We start from the raw sequence: 17,435 nt of genomic DNA, 5'->3' as shown, positions 1-17,435 counted from the left end.
ATATTCTCACACTCTACCTAATTATGCCTCTGTTACACATGAAAAAGCTGACAGAGTGACATCATGCAGCTCATATGAGGTAGAAACAAAATTTGAATTGTTTGCTTGTTATAGGAAAGAGAAGACTTACACGGAATGAGCAAGACTCTGGAAGAGTTTGATCTTATTCAGATCATTTTATGTGTGGAGAGAAGGTGGTTAAGAACATGAAATCATTGGTTCTCTTTGAAAGGTGAGATAAGAGAATGAGGATAATGGTGGGAATATAGGATTGTTGATAGGGGGAAAGAGAGTGACTTACATATGAAAGGGTTCTAACACAAAGCTGAGGACTCAACAGTGACACCAACCTGCCCAGTCATCTCACTTCCTCCATTAGTGCCTAGAAACTCAGGTCTAAGAAACAGCTGACAACAGGCCTGATACAGAGTTGAGGGTCTGCAAGACAGGTAAAGTGGAATAGCAAAGACATGAAGAGTCCCCATCCTCCAGGGGTAAAAGAAAATAAAGCAAAGCTGGGAGAGACTAGTAAATACTCCCACAAATGGCCACAAATAACTATTTCTCTTTCTTTTGCTCAGATAAGACATGAAAGTCCCATAACATTACCCTTATATTTTCCTCCATTAAATAACGCTTTTACTCTGTCCCTCTCTTTTGCATGTATACAATATAAATATATTACTTTTGTCTTTATTTTTTCCTCTCATTTATTTCTGAACATATCTCTCTATAGCCTTGTGGCTTTACACAGTAAATTACAAGATGAGGTCTAGACAAAATTACCCCTTAGGGTCTCAGAGATAAGAAATATACTCAGAGTGACACTAACAAAAACAAACAAACAAAACAAAAGTGAGGCTTTTTCAATTTACAAATCAATCCACAGAGGTAATAATGCATGTAGCTCTATTTAGAACATGTCTAAATCAATTCACAGAAATAATACATATAGGTCTATTTAGAACATGCCCTGAAATAAGTTGGAAAAAAAATGACATAGTGCTTCAATCACTATGAATTCAAGCCTTTGTAATTGAATTCACACCTTCTCCCATCAAGAGGGAGACTATTTCTCCTTCCCTTGAGTTTTCACCTACCTTTTGATGTGCGTTGGTCAACAGAATACAGTAGAAGTAGTGGTGTGTCAATTCCAAGCCTAGAACTCAAGAAGTCTTACTGACTTCTCAACTTCTTTTGAAATCCTAGTAGACATAATGGAAGTAAGCCCTGGCTAGATCAATGAAGAATGAACAATCAAATGGAACAGAAATGAGCCACATTAGCCGAGGTCATCCTAGTTAACCCAGCCCCTAGTCAACCCAACGGCTGACCACATAAACATGAGTGAGCCCAGCTAAGGCTAGAATAATCTCCTAGCTGAGCCTAGTCCAAGTTGTTGACCTGCAAAACTATGACATGAGTAAAGGATGGTTGTTTTCTGTTACTAATTTCAGGGTGATTTGTGATACAGCAAAAATTAATAGGTTTCTAGAAACTTCTTATTATCTGTGCCCTTCTAACAGGCCTGAATGTGGCCCCTGTGAGCTGAAGAAATGTGTCTTTGTCACTCCTGGTCTTGCCTCTCAAGTTTGATTTGTCAGGAGTCCAAAGGCTGTAAGGTGATGGTTGATCCACCTAGGTTAAGAGGACAAGTGGTGTGCTTCCTCTTCTGCTACCCCAAACCCCAAATCATACAAAGACAACTGATTCTGAAGTCTGCCTATATACTACAGGAGTCTGGTTCTCCTTGCATCTGAGTTTTCATGATCTGGAATTTAGTGTTGTTATCTGTCAATTCTCATCTGTTTTTGGCCCAAAAGTAGACTGAGCAAGGTCAAGAGGGCTTAAATAAAACAAAAGTCTCCTTCCCAAGAGAAATGATGACATCAGTTTTCAAGAGGGACTATTTGAAATATGGGTCAAATACCTGATTCTGTCCCCAGTGGCAAAGTAGGGTTCACCAAAAGAGGGGGAAAAAGAGAGATATTCTCCCCACTTTGGATCAGACACAGACTCCATAAGGGATCTAGTAAGTCAGTGGCAAAGCCTAAGTCAGTGACAGAGTTTAAAAACTGACAAGGTTGACAGTAAAGTCTGACAGAAAGAGAAAGGCTCTGTAGAAAAGGTGGGCACCCTGATGCCCAGCTATAAGGAAACATGTTGGTGAGCATGTGTAAAGTACCTCCTGAGAACAAAAAATCATCAAAGACATTTGCAGAGGGTCAAGGGCCTGGGGCTGTGAGTGAGTAAACCTGAAATAAAACTATTTAAATGCCCTACCTGAATGCATAGGTTTGGAAGTAAATTTTGGAGGCACCTTAAATATTATAGGATATTAAATGTGGGCAATGTCTCTCAAAATAATGTAAATATTAACAACAAAATCTGAAAAATAATCTGTGAATGTTGTTTTTCAAGATCAACAATTTGCCAACAAAAGTGAAAAAAAAAAAGAGTCATTTCTTGCTTCTTGAGGAAACATGAACCCTGTCTCCATATCCTCTCAGACACTACCACCTCTCCTTGTTGCCCTGTCAATCTAATAAAGCCAAAGTCGGTAAAATTAGCTGGTGTCCCAGGGTGAAATGCTTTCTTCAGTTTCTAATTGGGCCACTTGTTGGTCAGAGATGCTCTGGACTTGACACCCCAGGGCAGGAATGCCACCCGCACAATTGCCAAACAAATGCTCTCACCCTGAAAGAGACACGGATGTTTTCATTGGCCTCTGCAATCAGCTTGTCAAGTTGGAGGAGAGAAAGTCAGGGGAGAAGAGGAGAAAGAGCACACCTCTTGTAAAAAGAATAGAATTGTATCTGATCTGTTTGTTTACTAACAAAGATGTAAGGGGCCTTTCTGTGCCTTGGGTTTTGCATATTGATAATATCAGAGAAAAAGGTAAAGAAAAAAGACTGGGATTTTTTTTTTTTTTCTGTCTTCTTTGTCTAACAGAATGTCATCAAAGAACCATAACTTGAACTTGGAAAGATGAAGTTGTTGCTGACATGGCCCAAGGAGATTTTACTCTGCAAATAATCAACCTAAGAGGTGCCATGAACACGCCCACATGTACCTAGCCTGTTTTCAAAATGCTGATGTGAAATTCTGCCTTTTCAATACAGCAAATGTTGGTGGCTCAAAGGATTTGAGGTTTCTCTGCTTTTGCAATATGTACATCATAATAATGCTATAATTTCCTTACATCCTACAACACTGACCTCCAAAGTGATTTATAACACACCAGAGGCCAGGTGCACAAAAATTTGTGCACTGGTGGGGTGGGGGGTGTTCCTCAGCCAGGCCTGTGCCCTCTCGCAGTCTGGGACCCCTTGGGAGATAACGACCTGCTGGCTTAGGCCCGCTCCCGGGTGGCAGAGGGCACCCAATCCCTAGGTGCAGCCCCTGGTCGGGCTCAGAGCAGGGCTGATTGGGGAGTTGGGGCACCAACCCCTGTCATGCACAGAGCAGGGCGGATCGGGAGGTTGTGATGCCACCCCCAGTCAGGCTCAGGGTAGGGCCGATTGGGGGATTAGGGCACCGCTCCCTGTCACACTCAAGGCAGGGTCGATGGGGAGGTTGCGGCGCCATCCCTGTCACACACAGAGCAGGGCCGATCAGGGGGTTGGGGCGCTGCCCCCTATCACCCAGAGAGCAGGGCCGATCAGGGGTTTGGGGCACTCCCCCCTGTCTCACTCAGGGCAGGGCCAATGGGGAGGTTGTGGCTCTACCCCATCACACACAGAGCAGGGCCCATGTGGAGGGGGGATTGGGGCACTGCACCCTGTCACACACAGAGCAGGGCTGATCAGGGGTTTGGGGAGCTCCCCCCTATCAGGCACAGAGCAGGGCCGATCAGGGGGTTGGGGCACCTTCCCCTGTCACGAACAGAGCAGGGTGGATAGGGAGGTTGTGGCCCCGCCCCCTGTCACACACAGAGCCTCAGGGTGATCAGGGGGTTTGGGAGCTGCCCCCTGTCACACTGCTCCAGGGGCCAGAAGGCCTCGCGGCTCCGCTTGACACCAGGGCAGTGAGGCCTCGCTGCTCAGCTGATCCCGGTGCTGGGAGGCATACTACCCTTTTACTATATAGGATAGAGGCCTGGTGCACGGGTGGGGGCCAGCTGGTTTGCCCTGAAGGGTGTCCTGGATCAGGGTGGGGGTCCCCACTGGGGTGCCTGGCCAGCCTGGATGAGGGGATGATGGCTGTTTGCAGCTGGTCACACCCCCTTCAGGGTGGGTGTCCCCACTCGGGTGCCTGGCCAGTCTGGGTGAGGGGCTGAGGGCTGTTTTCAGGCTGGCGGGTGACTGAAGCTCCCAACCTCTCCTTTTTTTCTTTTTTTATTCTGTGATTTATTTACCTTCTATAGCTGTCACTGGAACTGAGAGCCGGCTTTAGCTCTGAGGCTTGGCTCCAGCTCTGAGACCTCGGCTGCTGATCTGGGTTTGTTTGGGTTCTATAATTGAAACACTGTTGCAACTCCAGCTCTGAGGCCCAGCCGGATGAAAGCAGGTTTCTGGAGTTTGTTTAGCTTCTATAATTGCAACATTGTTTCTTAGAGTGCAGCTCAGAGACCGGCAGCGGCAGGCGGGGAACCTTGGCTTCCTCCGTCATTGGAGAAAGCAAGCCTCCTGTTCGCTTCAGCTGCCTGACTGCCGGCCACCATCTTGGCTGGCAGTTAATTTGCATATCGCCCTGATTAGCCAATGGGAAGGGTAGCGAAGTTACAGTTAATTACCATGTTTCTCTTTTATTATATAGGATTGTATTCACAGGTTTCTTTATCCAGTAGGAAAATGCACAAATAGGACACACAATCATGTATAGAAAGATTTTACACTTTCAACCAAGAAATAGAAAGTTAAATTCCAATTTTATCAACATCATTCTTCAGGACTCTTCAAGAATTAATGACTTTCCAGATAGAGAGAGGGAGGAGGATTCCCATGCTGGTTGGTATAGGATTCACTTGACCTCTGCCTATCAAAGGCATATGGTTTGGGAGGAAAAGCTTAAAATACAGGTTTTCAGGCCCAGGATGTATTGGCATTTCCATAGATGGGTTACAGTTTCCAGTACTTTAAACAAGTACCCTTAAAATATTCTTATTTCATAAGCCAGAGGCAGCCTGCTGTATCAGCAACTGGGGCATCTTCAGACACCAAGGTGTTATAATTAGTAGCTTTTGTTCTTTTTGTTTGCTTTGCACTTTTTTTTAATGAAATGGCTGCATTGGCGAGAGCTCTGTGAGCTGGAGAACACAACACCCTTGCCTCTATCAGCTTTCCATGAGATCCCCTAATGCGGGTGATCATGTAGAAAAGCACCTTTGCCCACGAACAAAAATTGAACTCCAAGGCATTTGGTACTGAAATAAAATTGGCAGTTGGCAGCAGAAAAAAATGAACTGTAACTTGGCTTTCCCTCATGAGGAAATAATTCCTCCAGGAAGACTTGGGTGTTTTTTCCAAAGTGATGGGGAAGTGTGCTTGACAGTTTAGCCATCAAAGGCCCGTGAGACGCAATGGATAAAAGGACAGCAGGCTCACAGAAGGAGCCTCAGAGGTGGACAACGGGAGATCATCTCCAGGGAATGCAGCAGCTATTCACCGCACCGGACTTTGAAAGGTTCAAGAAAGACTCATGCAGTGGAAAAGCATCTGACAACGGGTAGGAGACCTGGTTCTGAGGAGATGCCAACGAGTTCCTGAGGGAGCTTCTTAGTGTCCATAGCCCATTTCTATCCACCCCCCCCCCCCCCCAGCTACCCCAAGTGCTTTTAATAATCACTTTCTTTAATATGTGCAATTGACATTTCTCTCTCTTTAACTTACCAGTGAATAAATCATCTTTAGAAAACATTTGCTATTTTTATTTCTCTAATTTTGAAAATACATTTTCTGGGAGCACATAGCTTTAAGACAAACCTGCTCATTCCTTCCCACTGGCTAAGTGCCCACTGAGTGGAAATATCAAATGATCACTGTCTTTGTTCTAGTCCTGGCTTAGATTAATTTCTCCTTTTCTCTAGAATGTTGTTGTTGTTGTTTCCCCATCAGAAACATTCAGGGTTGGTCCATGTGACTTCTATAGTCATGTAGCTAAAATATTATCCTTTATCATTCTCGTGCTATAAAATATTCACAGTGTTATCATAAACCAAAATCCCGAATCATCTGGTACTCCGCTCCTTAATTTGCCATGAGATTCTGCTTGTTCTGATGTGATCTCCTGATAGTTGCTAATCTTCTGATTGAGGAGGAAAAATTAATTCCACAAATGGCCGTCTGGTGATCAGGGGCTCTGAAACACTAAGAGTTATTTGTTAGCAACTGTCCATTTCTCTCTTGGCACATACCACAAGTTCCATCTCTGGTTCCGTGCGGGCACCTGGCAAACACCCACACTCCCTCACTCACTATGATCAAGTTAAAAATGAGTATCAAAATAAACCCTAAACATTGCAAAGCCTAACAGAAAATTTAATCCATCTCTATTTTTGTGAGTTTTGCTAATACTGTAAATTTTGTTTTTAACTGATGGATGCCATCCTGTGGGGAAAGTTGGTAATACTGAGCCATTGCTGACTGGCCCCTGGTCTGCTCTGATGCAATTAGCAAGAGGTAAACGTGTATTTCACACTCCACCAGCCCTGGGATTGGGCTAGAATAAACTCAGGATGGTCTGTACCAAATCTCTGACTCCCATTGGTGATAGCAGCCTAAATCATTTATTAAAAGGCTGCTAGCAAACTCAATAAGGGAACTGGTTTTGGTCCATGGATGATTATATTTCCTACTACAAATATAAAATTCCGTGTCTTCCCAACGTTTCCTAAAATGTCTGCACAGCAATTTCTTTCCTTCAAAAAGAAGAACGAAAAAAAAAACATGGTCTTATATCTCAGTGAGGTAGGAACTCAATGTTGCTTTATACCTGAGCTTACTGCCCACCTGACCAAATGAATCAGCCTGATTAGCTGTCGAGTACAAACTGCTGAAAGCCCACCACAGAGCGGTCACCTTTACACTTAACAGCACAGGAAAATTACAATTGCAAAAAAAACATTTAGTCACTTACTCTAAAATAGCAAATCCAGTCATTGTCATGAGTGTTGCTTAACGCAATTTCATGCCCTCTCAGCCTTGTTCAGCTGCGTTTTCTCCTCGCTGTCTTTGCACAGGGGAAGGTGAATGATTAAAGCTGGCAGCCTTCCCCCAGCCAGCTGCCTCTAAGCCCCTAAAAGCACACAAGAAGTCGGCTGTCTTAGAGATGTCACCAAAGGAAAGGGACCAGCTGGGAGTGACCCTTTACAGCAGGGGTCCTCAAACTATGGCCCGCGGGCCACATGCAAATACAAATACTGTATTTGTTCCCGTTTTGTTTTTTCACTTCAAAATAAGATATATGCAGTGTGCATAGGAATTTGTTCATAGTTTTTTTTAAAACTATAATCTGGCCCTCCAACGGTCTGAGGGACAGTGAACTGGCCCCCTGTTTTAAAAGTTTGAGGACCCCTGCTTTACAGTCTTTGCCCAACAGCATTTACCCTGGGAGTAAGTAAACTGTAAATTGTACCTGGATTCCAAGTGTATCCTCTTTAGTGTACATTTGGATAGGATTCTGGTGATGTCATTATTGGAAATACAGGCACTCCCTTGTACTAAAGAAATCTGAATGTTTTCCCATGTGAACAATTAGATTTTGAGTTCCTAGAAAGCAAAAAAAAAATCTTACACAACTTTGAATCTTTCAAAAAACGAAACAAACCAAAAAATGAGTAGTGTCTCATAAGCACTCGTTGTTTAGAAACTTGGTTAAAAGAGAGAAAGGGAGAGAAGCAGCTAAGGATAATACAGTCACCCTTGCTTAGAGATTATTTTTGTTAACTGCCTAATTGTAACATAGAACAAATTATGTCCATTTTTAGAATTATCCACTTTTTCCCATAACAAAGAAAAATCAAACCTAAACCAGGAAGTTCTGAAATAACCATAAATAACCCAGCTAACCCAGTACACTTAAGAGACAGAAAATAAAAGACTGAACAAGAGTGAAAGGGCAACAGCTAGACCATCAATTTCATTTGCTACTTTGCATGGTTACAGCAGGGTTGGTCAAACTTGCCACTATTAACATTCTAGGCTAGATAAGTCTTCATTGTGGGGGCCGCCTAGGGCACTGGAGGATAGTTAATAGCTTTCCTGGCCTCTCCCACTTAGATACCAGAAGCATCGCTCCTGCAATTTTGATAACAACAACAACAAAAAAAAAATGGCTCCAAACATTGCCAAATGTCATCTAGATTCTAGATTCTAGAGGGTAACATGGGCCTGTTTGAGAACCATTGGTTTAGAGTTAACTTATACTTAGGGTGGACTCCTCAAAAGGATTAAAATGCACAATAGATTTTTAGATCACGGTCACATCCTATTCAGCTAACATTGTTCTGCATTTCACACCATTTGGGGGGAATCAAATTAAGAATGTAAAGCAGAGGGCAGTGATACTAAGCCCTCAATATCACAAACTCTTAGACCCTTACACATTCCTGAATTGGGCAAAACTCTTCTCAGCTCAGGCTTTCAAGTATTTCACATCTCTTAGGAGAAGGAATCTAACAGCTCTTCCAGGAAGAGTCCTAGAACTCAATCAATATGGACCACAGAAGTCTTGTCTATCCCTGCACCTGTGACTATGACTACACGAATGAATCATGCTGCCCTAGCTGTTTTGGTTCAGTGGATGGAACGTTGGCCTGCAGACCATGGGTTCAATTCTGGTCAAGGGCACGTGCCTGGGGTTGCAAGGTTGATTGCTGAAGTGGGGGCGGAAGCGAGTGGGGGGTGGGGAGGGGGTAATGCAAGAAGCAGCCCATCGATGATTCTCACTCATCGTTGATGTTTCTATCTCTCTCTCTCTCCCTCTCCCTTTCTCTCTGAAATCAATAAAAATATATGTGTTGTGTGTGTGTGTGTGTTTTTTTTTTTAAAAAGAATGAATCATGCTGACTCATTCAGGCCAACTGCAGCCATTCCTGGATTGAGGGTGGAGTGGGCGGAGGCGCAATGAATTGAACTGAAGAAAATCTGGGCGATATCTGGAAATGTGAGCAGGGAAATGAGTTACAGAAATGCTACTAATACTATCCACTACTGCAACTTGGTTTTCAATATTTATATTAAAATATGCTTTTATTTATTTTGTTTTTTTAATTTACTTTTATTTTTCAGAGTATTACAGATGTTCCCCACTTTCCTGCCTTTGTCCCCCCATCCAGGCCTTCACCACATCATTGTCTGTGTCCATTTGCTTTTAAAATAAATATTACAATGCAAACATATGTTGCTATTTGCAAGATAATTAAAGGATGAGTATTTTGAAATAAATATGAGTTGATAGTGTGCTGCTTTGATATTGTTCAGTAACAAACACAAGTTTGAAGTGCAAAATGATCATCTTTCTATCCTATATTTTATGTATGTAGCTGCATATTCTTTCCTGCTTTGAGATTATAGAAAGTGTTGTAAATCTGAGACCCTTTCTGAATGTAAGGCCCTGTCCAAATTGCAAAATAGCCAAAGGCTGCCTTCACCACCACCATCACTATAGATAGGGTTCCTACTCCTTTTGGTCCTTTTAGCTTTATTACTAACCTTTCGAAGGTAATAACACAATTAGAAAAAGGTACATATTCAAATGATGAAAGTAAATAAAAATATCACTCTGAAGAGTGTATTCCGAAAAGTAAACTCCCTGTTAGTGAGAACTACCTAATTTCCATGAAGGTGAGTACACACTGTGGTAAAGAGCTTCGGAGATTGGAAAAGGCTAACGTTAAGCTGAGCTCCCTGGAGGATTATAGAAGCAGTTTATTTTAAACATGCTAAAGCGTTAGGGTATTATCTTGCTAATAAGATGAGATCAAAGAGAAGTCAACAAACAGAACTCAGAAAACCGATGCTGTTTCAGGTTCAAAAGTTCAACAATGTGTGCCTTCGGGCTTCCTGCTGACTTCTGCTTGGGTTTCTACAAAGTGTTATGATTTTCCAGAGAGCTTGCCGAGAAGCCAACAAGGATTTCTTTGATATTTCTAAGCATAAAGGCACCCCCTAGCTTCCACGTGGACTATGTTCTAAGAGTTCAGGTTGCAAGTTATTTATTTAGGACACAGTTTGCATTTTCCCTGGAGACAATCAGATAGCTAAAGCGGCTGAAGCAAATCCTGTCCTGAAAATTTTGTAAAAGTGAACTGCCATACTGAACTCTTCCTGTGAAAAGGGGATTCAGAATTTCAGCTTCGAATGGCACTTCCCATCCATTTCCAGGGGCCAGAGGCCTGGGCTCCAATGGGGGGAAAACAAATATGAGGTATAGGAACTCTAAAAATGAAAGCCTATCAAACCCAGCCAGTAGGAAATACCCATCTCTCCTCACATTTCACCCTTTGCTTCCATAGTCCAGACCTTTCCCAACTTGGGATTTGAGAAGCTTGCTTTTCCAACTAACCATTTGTAGGACAATGCCTAACTCATCTTCTCAGCTTTTCTATTGTCATAAAAGAAATACAACCAGCACTTTCAGATTTAAAAAGGGGTATATTTTAGGCAAAGGTAGAGAGTTGCTACCTTTAACATTTTGTCTCTAACATTTTTTTACTTTGACTGATATGTAGATCTTTAAAATTGCCATGAATTCAAAAATATCTAACTTTTGTAATACTTAAGATAACAATAAGAAGAAGCCCCCTACTAGCCTTATAGACCTGAAATGGTTAATGAATCTTCCAAAATTCCCAGGCCTCTAAGAAGTAGTTTAAATACACAGGCGAATGTAGATAAGAATGCATTACTGCCCGGCCGGTGTGGCTCAGTGGTTTAACATTGACCCATGAACCAAGAGGTCCCAGATCTATTCCTGGTCAGGGCACATGCCCAGGTTTCAGGCTCTATCATCAGTAAGGGGCATGCAGGAGGCAGCTGACAGATGTTTCTCTTTCATCGATGTTTCTATCTCTCTATCCCTCACCCTTCCTCTAAAATCAATGAAAACATATTTTTTAAAAGCATTACCTATGTTTATAACTGGATTTTCAATAGTTGAAATTAATTTAATGTTGCTTAATTCATAGCTGAAAGTTCAAAATTGGATATTTGAAGTAACTGCAAATAGATATAATCAAACAAGTCCAGAACTGATTATGCAAGAGCATGAGAGACAGTTTGACAATGAGATGGAAAGAAATAGCCAAAATGAGACAAGAAATGACTGTCAGGTAGAGGGGGGAAAAAAGCTGAAGAACACTTATGCTGTACAAGAAAGAGAAAGAAGAAAGTGACTAAGAAAAACAATTGTTTTTCATAAAGACAGGAAGGGTGACTGAAAGAAAAAGGCATGATTTTTTTTTTCCTCTTCTCAAAGCAAATGGGTATTTGGCAAGCACTGTACAGATTTCCGAACTGTCAAAACAATGAGAACAAAGTAAATGGTTTAACTTGGCTCTCATCACTAGGATGAGGGGCAAGTATGCTTGGAATTGATGTAAGAACATCAAGGATGCTGCCCACATCACCAGCCAGCCCTCCTGGGCAGTGTTTTGGCCACTGAAAATCTGGAGTTTACTTTCTTAGGAGAAGTCATGGTTATATACCAACCACTGAGTTACTGTTATCAGTCTTTCATGTGAATAAGCACTAATGTTATTTTCTCAGGAAAGTGTTCAGACAAGTGCCTTGAATTAAAGAAATTCTCAGGTGTGCTACAAAAAGGACATGGACCAAGACTAACAGTCTATGAAACTGATCTGGGAAAATCATGTACGAGAGGACATGATACTGATCTAATGAAGTTGGAGAACACATTTCCTTCCCTATTCTAAAAACACTCCCCAGATTAAGTGCATATAATTATTTCAAGTCTGAAAAAATCTTGGGGAACTTACTATGAGACAACCAACTACTTTTTAAAATTTTCTCTTACATACAGAGCTTACATACAGGAGCAACGTATTGAAGCCAGCTTTCCATAGTCAACAAGAAGCTGGGATGAGATGGGAAAGGATTTATATATCTATTTTATTATTAGATGGAAACCGGCAAATGGCAATGTCTTAGGCTTTATCCCAGTAATTTTCGTTATGTAGTAATGGGCTTTTGGTTAAACCTTGGGGAAATGCAAGATTTAATTATTTCCTATAGCAATTTGATGTAGCTATAGGAAATAATTAAACATGCCGGTAAAGCTTGTTCTATTGCTGAATTTGTGACAACGATCATTTCTTTGCTCTCTGCTACCCTCAGTATAGAAATCCAACAACGACAACACTCTACGCTACTCTAACTGCTTAACCAGAAGAGGAAGAACCACTTTGCGTGAGTGGGAGGGGAGTGTCTGTGGTTGTTGGATTTTTGCACGGTGGTCAGCTGGTAGCCAGAAATCTCAGCCACAAACACAGCAGTGACATGGGCATCTAGTAGTTTATCTAAATAATGTTTAGTGTTTCATACTGTTTACGTTGCAGACAGTTTCATCGATATTGAAGATATCTCTGTGAAACAGACAAGCAGAGGTGTTGCCATTATTTGTTATATTTTTTTTTACTAAGCAATAATTTTATAAGAACTCAAGTATTGACAAAACATAAATTCAGAAATATATCTCTAATATTTAATTATCTAGATTATGGCTTGGTAATTTATTAGGGATGTAGCTCCTTATTAGGGATATAACTACTGTAAGTGGAGTTAAAAATCTAAAGAGTGTTATGGTGTGAGGAGAACCACAAAGTATTTCAACACGGTACCTAGAGGTCTGACTAAATGATTAATTAGATTTGTGACCCTAGGAAGGTCTTACTGCCTCTGGGCCTAAATGACTTCATCATAAAAACAGTGGAGTTGAACCAGATCTCCATCATATCTGCAGTACTGTATAATGAAGTGTTTTCAAGTCTAGACTTTGGAATAAGACTCTATTTCTTCTCGGTCAGTCAGCTGGGTGAACTTGAATAAGTTGTTTAATTTGTTGAGCCTCAGTTTCCATACCCCTAAAATGAGGGTAATAAAACATCCATCTTTTTCACCTGTTTAAGAAAATCACATGTAATAAATGTAAAATGTTTAGCATAGAACCTGGACTATACTACGTATCCAACAAATATTAGCTATCATTATTAGCAAATATGGTTCTAACCTCATGCTGTTAAAGAGCTTCTTTACTGGGCTTTTCTTGTTGGGTTGAACATGCTCCAGACTCTACAGGTGATCTAGACTCTGACAAGTCATCATGTAATGCTGCTTAGTTGTTAATAAAACTAGTGAGTAAAAGCTTATTTCATCAGCCCTCTCTGTCTCTCCTGTTCTGAAGGCGTGTAAGGGGGTCTGGCCAGAAGGAAGGCAAATATCCAGAAAAGCAAGAAGAGTGACTTAATCAAAGTCACAGCTGGTGTGAATGTCAGAGCTTTATCTACTGTTCCAAAAGTTTTTGGCTTGCAGCAATGTCCTTGGTCCAGGCTGCAGCTTGCCAACCCAAGTAATATTTCAAAGGTTGATTTAGATTTGGCTGCTCAAAGCATAGATCACTACTCCAACCTCCACGACATTTCCAGCCCAGGGCCCAGATTCTACCATCCTTAAAAGTTATAGCCATGAACAAAGCAGTGGCAGGCTGCTAAATTAAAATGGGAAAGGAATTATTACCCACAAGGAAGTATATCTTCATTATTTCACCAAATTTAGGTCACATTGATTTGGTGATATTTCCCGACGAGATCTGTATTTTAGCATCAGGGTAAAGGTTCAAAAGTGATCCAGTATGGTCCATGTCATCATACGGTCCAAGTGATGAACAGTGTTATATCCAGCTTTTCTAATATTCCTATTAAAATATCTATGAAGATTCAGAAGAAATAATCACGATAAACATAAAATAATAATAAACATAAATAATAATAACAAACATAATAATCATAAAGACTTAGACCCAATATTCAAATCAGAAACTGACTGAATTTTCATCATCTATCACAGTAAGGGATATAAATGAAAATGAGAATTAACGATAAACCCAGTGCGGTAGATACATGTTCCAAAGATGATTATCTCACCCGATGTAGTCTTACAATCTTATGTTGACGCTCCTTCCCTGAATACAGACCTCCTTAGCATGTGCTTTTAACACATAGAACAGAGAAGAAGAGAGTGAAGAAGAGAAACTGCATGATTTCCATGGATTGATTAGGAAAATCAACACTGCTTCCACTTCTCTCCCTTTCTCTCTCTTATTCTCTCTGTGTGTCCCCCTGGAATTCAACCACCACATTGTGAGAAAGCTCAGGTCACATAAGGAAGCCACTAGTTGGTTTTATGGTCAACAGCACCAGCTAAGGTTTAAACCAAGTCAGAATAATTAGCCACTAGATACATGAATGAGTGAATCTTCTGATGATTCCAGCCCTTTGACTTTGAGATGCCCCAGCTGATGCTGAATGGAGCAGAAATGAGCTACCCTAATAGGCCTGCCGAAATATTAAATTTGTAAGCAAAATAAATGTTATTGTAATTTTAGGCCACTAAGTTTTGGATTGGTTTGTTACACACCAATAGATAACACAAAGGCCACTCTCCCTCCATAGGCACAATTACTATCTTTAGAATATTACAACAGAAGCAATTTAATGGCATTCACTACTATTTACTCAGTTATTGTGATTAAATAGACATGGTGTTAATGATTTTGCCTGCAGTTTTTCATTTAATACCCTCAACAACACCATGAGGTAAGAGAATTTCAGAAAAGTTAAGAAATGGAAAGGCTTGTATTAAAAAAATACAAAGTAAATCCAAGAGCAATATATTGTGAAAAAAACAAAAGTTGAAAATATTGTGTGTAATATTTAGGGTAGGGTAAAAAAAACTTAAAGTTTCAGTCATTTAATAAAAGCTATCAATTGCATATGCCATAATCTAATCACATGGTGATGGGGGTTGGGAGGGCTCTGCTTCACAATTTTGGCTCCTTCCATTTTATGATACCACCACCTTGAACACATAAACTAAAAGGATGACCTACAATACGAAGAGAATAAACAATTGTTCAGGGGTGATTTTTGTGGTGTAGAAATAGCAGCTGTAAATAACATTTCTGCCCATATTCCTTTAACAGCAGCCAGTCATAAAGCTTTATCCATTGCAAATTGGCTAGAAAAATTAGTCCATCAGCATGCCCAAAAAGAAAAAGAGATGGGTTTGGTGAACATATACCATTATCTCTGCCACAATTCTCCTTTATAGTCAAGAAATATCTCTTTAGCTTTTTATCCCATACTAATCTACACCCAAGGAAAACTCAGTCCTAAGCATTTATTGCAATCAGTTGAAAGTTCAAGGACTCTTGATGATGCAAAGTCCTCTTCAACTTGCCTCCTGTTGCTTCTCATGGTCTTGTGACTAATGAACAACAAAAACAAACAAACAAAAAAAGAGAAATTATTGGCTTCCTTCTGACATTGTCTGCTTAGTGGTAGGACAGAGATAATGTAACTGCAATAAATCTTCCCATTCAGAAAAGGGAAAAAACTGGAAACCACAGAGCAGTTATCGGTATATAGCAATTCTAAAATTCTACTGGACAAACCTGATTCTGTGCTTTGGAAAGGACATCTTCATCTATGGTTCTTTTGATTCCTGGGCTTCTGAGTTGGAGACATGGTTCTCCCATGTCAAAATCCTCCATAGCCATACTTAAAATAAACTTTGGAAATTCTGCCCACCCTGGAAGTGAAAAATTTCCAAAACCTACTTTCTGCTCATTGAAAGCTGACATTCCAATAGTTGATTTAAAGTTTAGTAAGATGATTTTAGTCCTGGCATATTGTTTTCTTATTCTAATTAGTATGAAGTACAACAAACATACTCAAAGTCATTTCATGGATATAGTTCCCAAATGAGATGTGTTAATTTGCTTTTCTGCCAACAGGCCAATCCAACCTTAATTGCTGCTTCCTTGAGGCTATCAGATTTGGCTAGGAAGATTATTTTCTTTTCTTTTTTTTTTCTTTTCTTTTTTAAAATATATTTTATTGTTTTTTTTTCAGAGAGGAAGAGAGAGGGATAGAGAGTTAGAAACATCGATGAGAGAGAAACATCGATCAGTTGCCTCTTGCACATCTCCTACTGGGGATATGCCCACAACCAAGGCACATGCCCTTGGCTGGAATCGAACCTGGGACCTTTCAGTCCGCAGGCTGATGCTCTATCCACTGAGCCAAACCGGTTAGGGCAAGGAAGATTATTTTCAATAGAATTCTGTGTCTCACCAGCTTTTCTCAGTCATATTTGGTATCAAATCTTATCTCCAAATCTTACCTGAGCTAGCAACAGTCAACTTTTCCAACTCTTCAAAGACCTTTTTTCTGGATTTTTCTCTATGTCCATTTATTTGTGCTTTTAGGTTAGTCAAGTCTTTCCTGAGGTTACCTATATATTTGCCAACATCAATTAATACCAGCCACATACACTAACAGTTCATTATTTTAATTCACTTCCCATAGACACATTGGCTGAACAGGCATATGGTCTGCCTCCCAATATGGCAGATTTTTCAACTTGTGCTGTCAGTGAATTATATGAATTGACATATTTCCAGCCTTCAATACCTGTTTCTTTGAAGTCTGTCACCAAATGCTTGCCATTGCTATGTAGTTTAGATTTTTATGTAGCGACAGACCACTTCTGAATAAATTAAAAGAAGTTTGTTGCTTTAAAAAAAAAAATCTGTTTCATTGTCTGACCTAAATATGAAGATCTACAAAGTGGACCAGACATAAGAAATGGATTTGGTAAGCTTCTGACCAATATTTTTCAGTTAGAGAGAGCTCATGCATCTGTTGCTCTTAGAAAGTTCATAGTCTAGACAAGAAAGATAAAGCAAGGAACTGATCCAATCATAATAAGGTGGGAATTATTACCAGCAACAAATGTCTTTGAAACAGACATTGAAGACTGTGATCTGGACAACTGGAACAACTGTATTCAAGGCCTTAATACCTGGTGATAGAAACTGAAGACAAAATTGGATGGATCATCAGAAAGTAGAATCACAATAACCATGTTTCAATTTAAAGCATGTAAATTTTTAAGTATTTGTTACAAGTTTTTATCACATTCTTACATCAATCTTAAAATTCAAGATCAGTTCTAAACCTATACATGGGTTAATCTGCTGAGTTTGGATGGATATAGAGACGGAAACCAAAACATTATATTAGCGAGCCTAAAAAAAAATATATCAGAGATGAAAATTAGAGGGAAGAGAAGATGCATGGAAGATGGAACAGGTGCTCAAATTTCTCCAGTTTCTGAATTTTTGAAAACTTTTGAAAATTTACTAATGCTGGAGACCCAGAGGTGATTAAGAAACATGATGCTTACTCCAAGGAA

The 17,435-nt window shown here is 40.3% G+C and overlaps 1 long non-coding RNA gene across 1 annotated transcript in view; it reads right to left on the bottom strand.

The window, feature by feature from the left end:
- Nucleotides 1-17,041, bottom strand: part of LOC118677322 — a 49,127-nt gene extending 32,086 nt beyond the window's left edge. Inside the window, exons 1-5 of the long non-coding RNA XR_004974372.1 lie at nt 16,964-17,041; nt 13,695-13,884; nt 7,576-7,709; nt 7,078-7,236; nt 1,101-1,205 (exon numbers count right to left, since the gene is read on the bottom strand). This is a non-coding gene — a long non-coding RNA (uncharacterized LOC118677322). The remainder of the gene's footprint in view (nt 1-1,100; nt 1,206-7,077; nt 7,237-7,575; nt 7,710-13,694; nt 13,885-16,963) is intronic.
- Nucleotides 17,042-17,435: the final 394 nt, after the last annotated feature.

The sequence above is a fragment of the Myotis myotis genome, unplaced genomic scaffold (genome assembly GCF_014108235.1).
Source record: "Myotis myotis isolate mMyoMyo1 unplaced genomic scaffold, mMyoMyo1.p scaffold_m19_p_2, whole genome shotgun sequence".
Classification (NCBI taxonomy): Eukaryota; Metazoa; Chordata; class Mammalia; order Chiroptera; family Vespertilionidae; genus Myotis; species Myotis myotis.
This window is presented reverse-complemented; position numbering and strand designations above follow the sequence as displayed.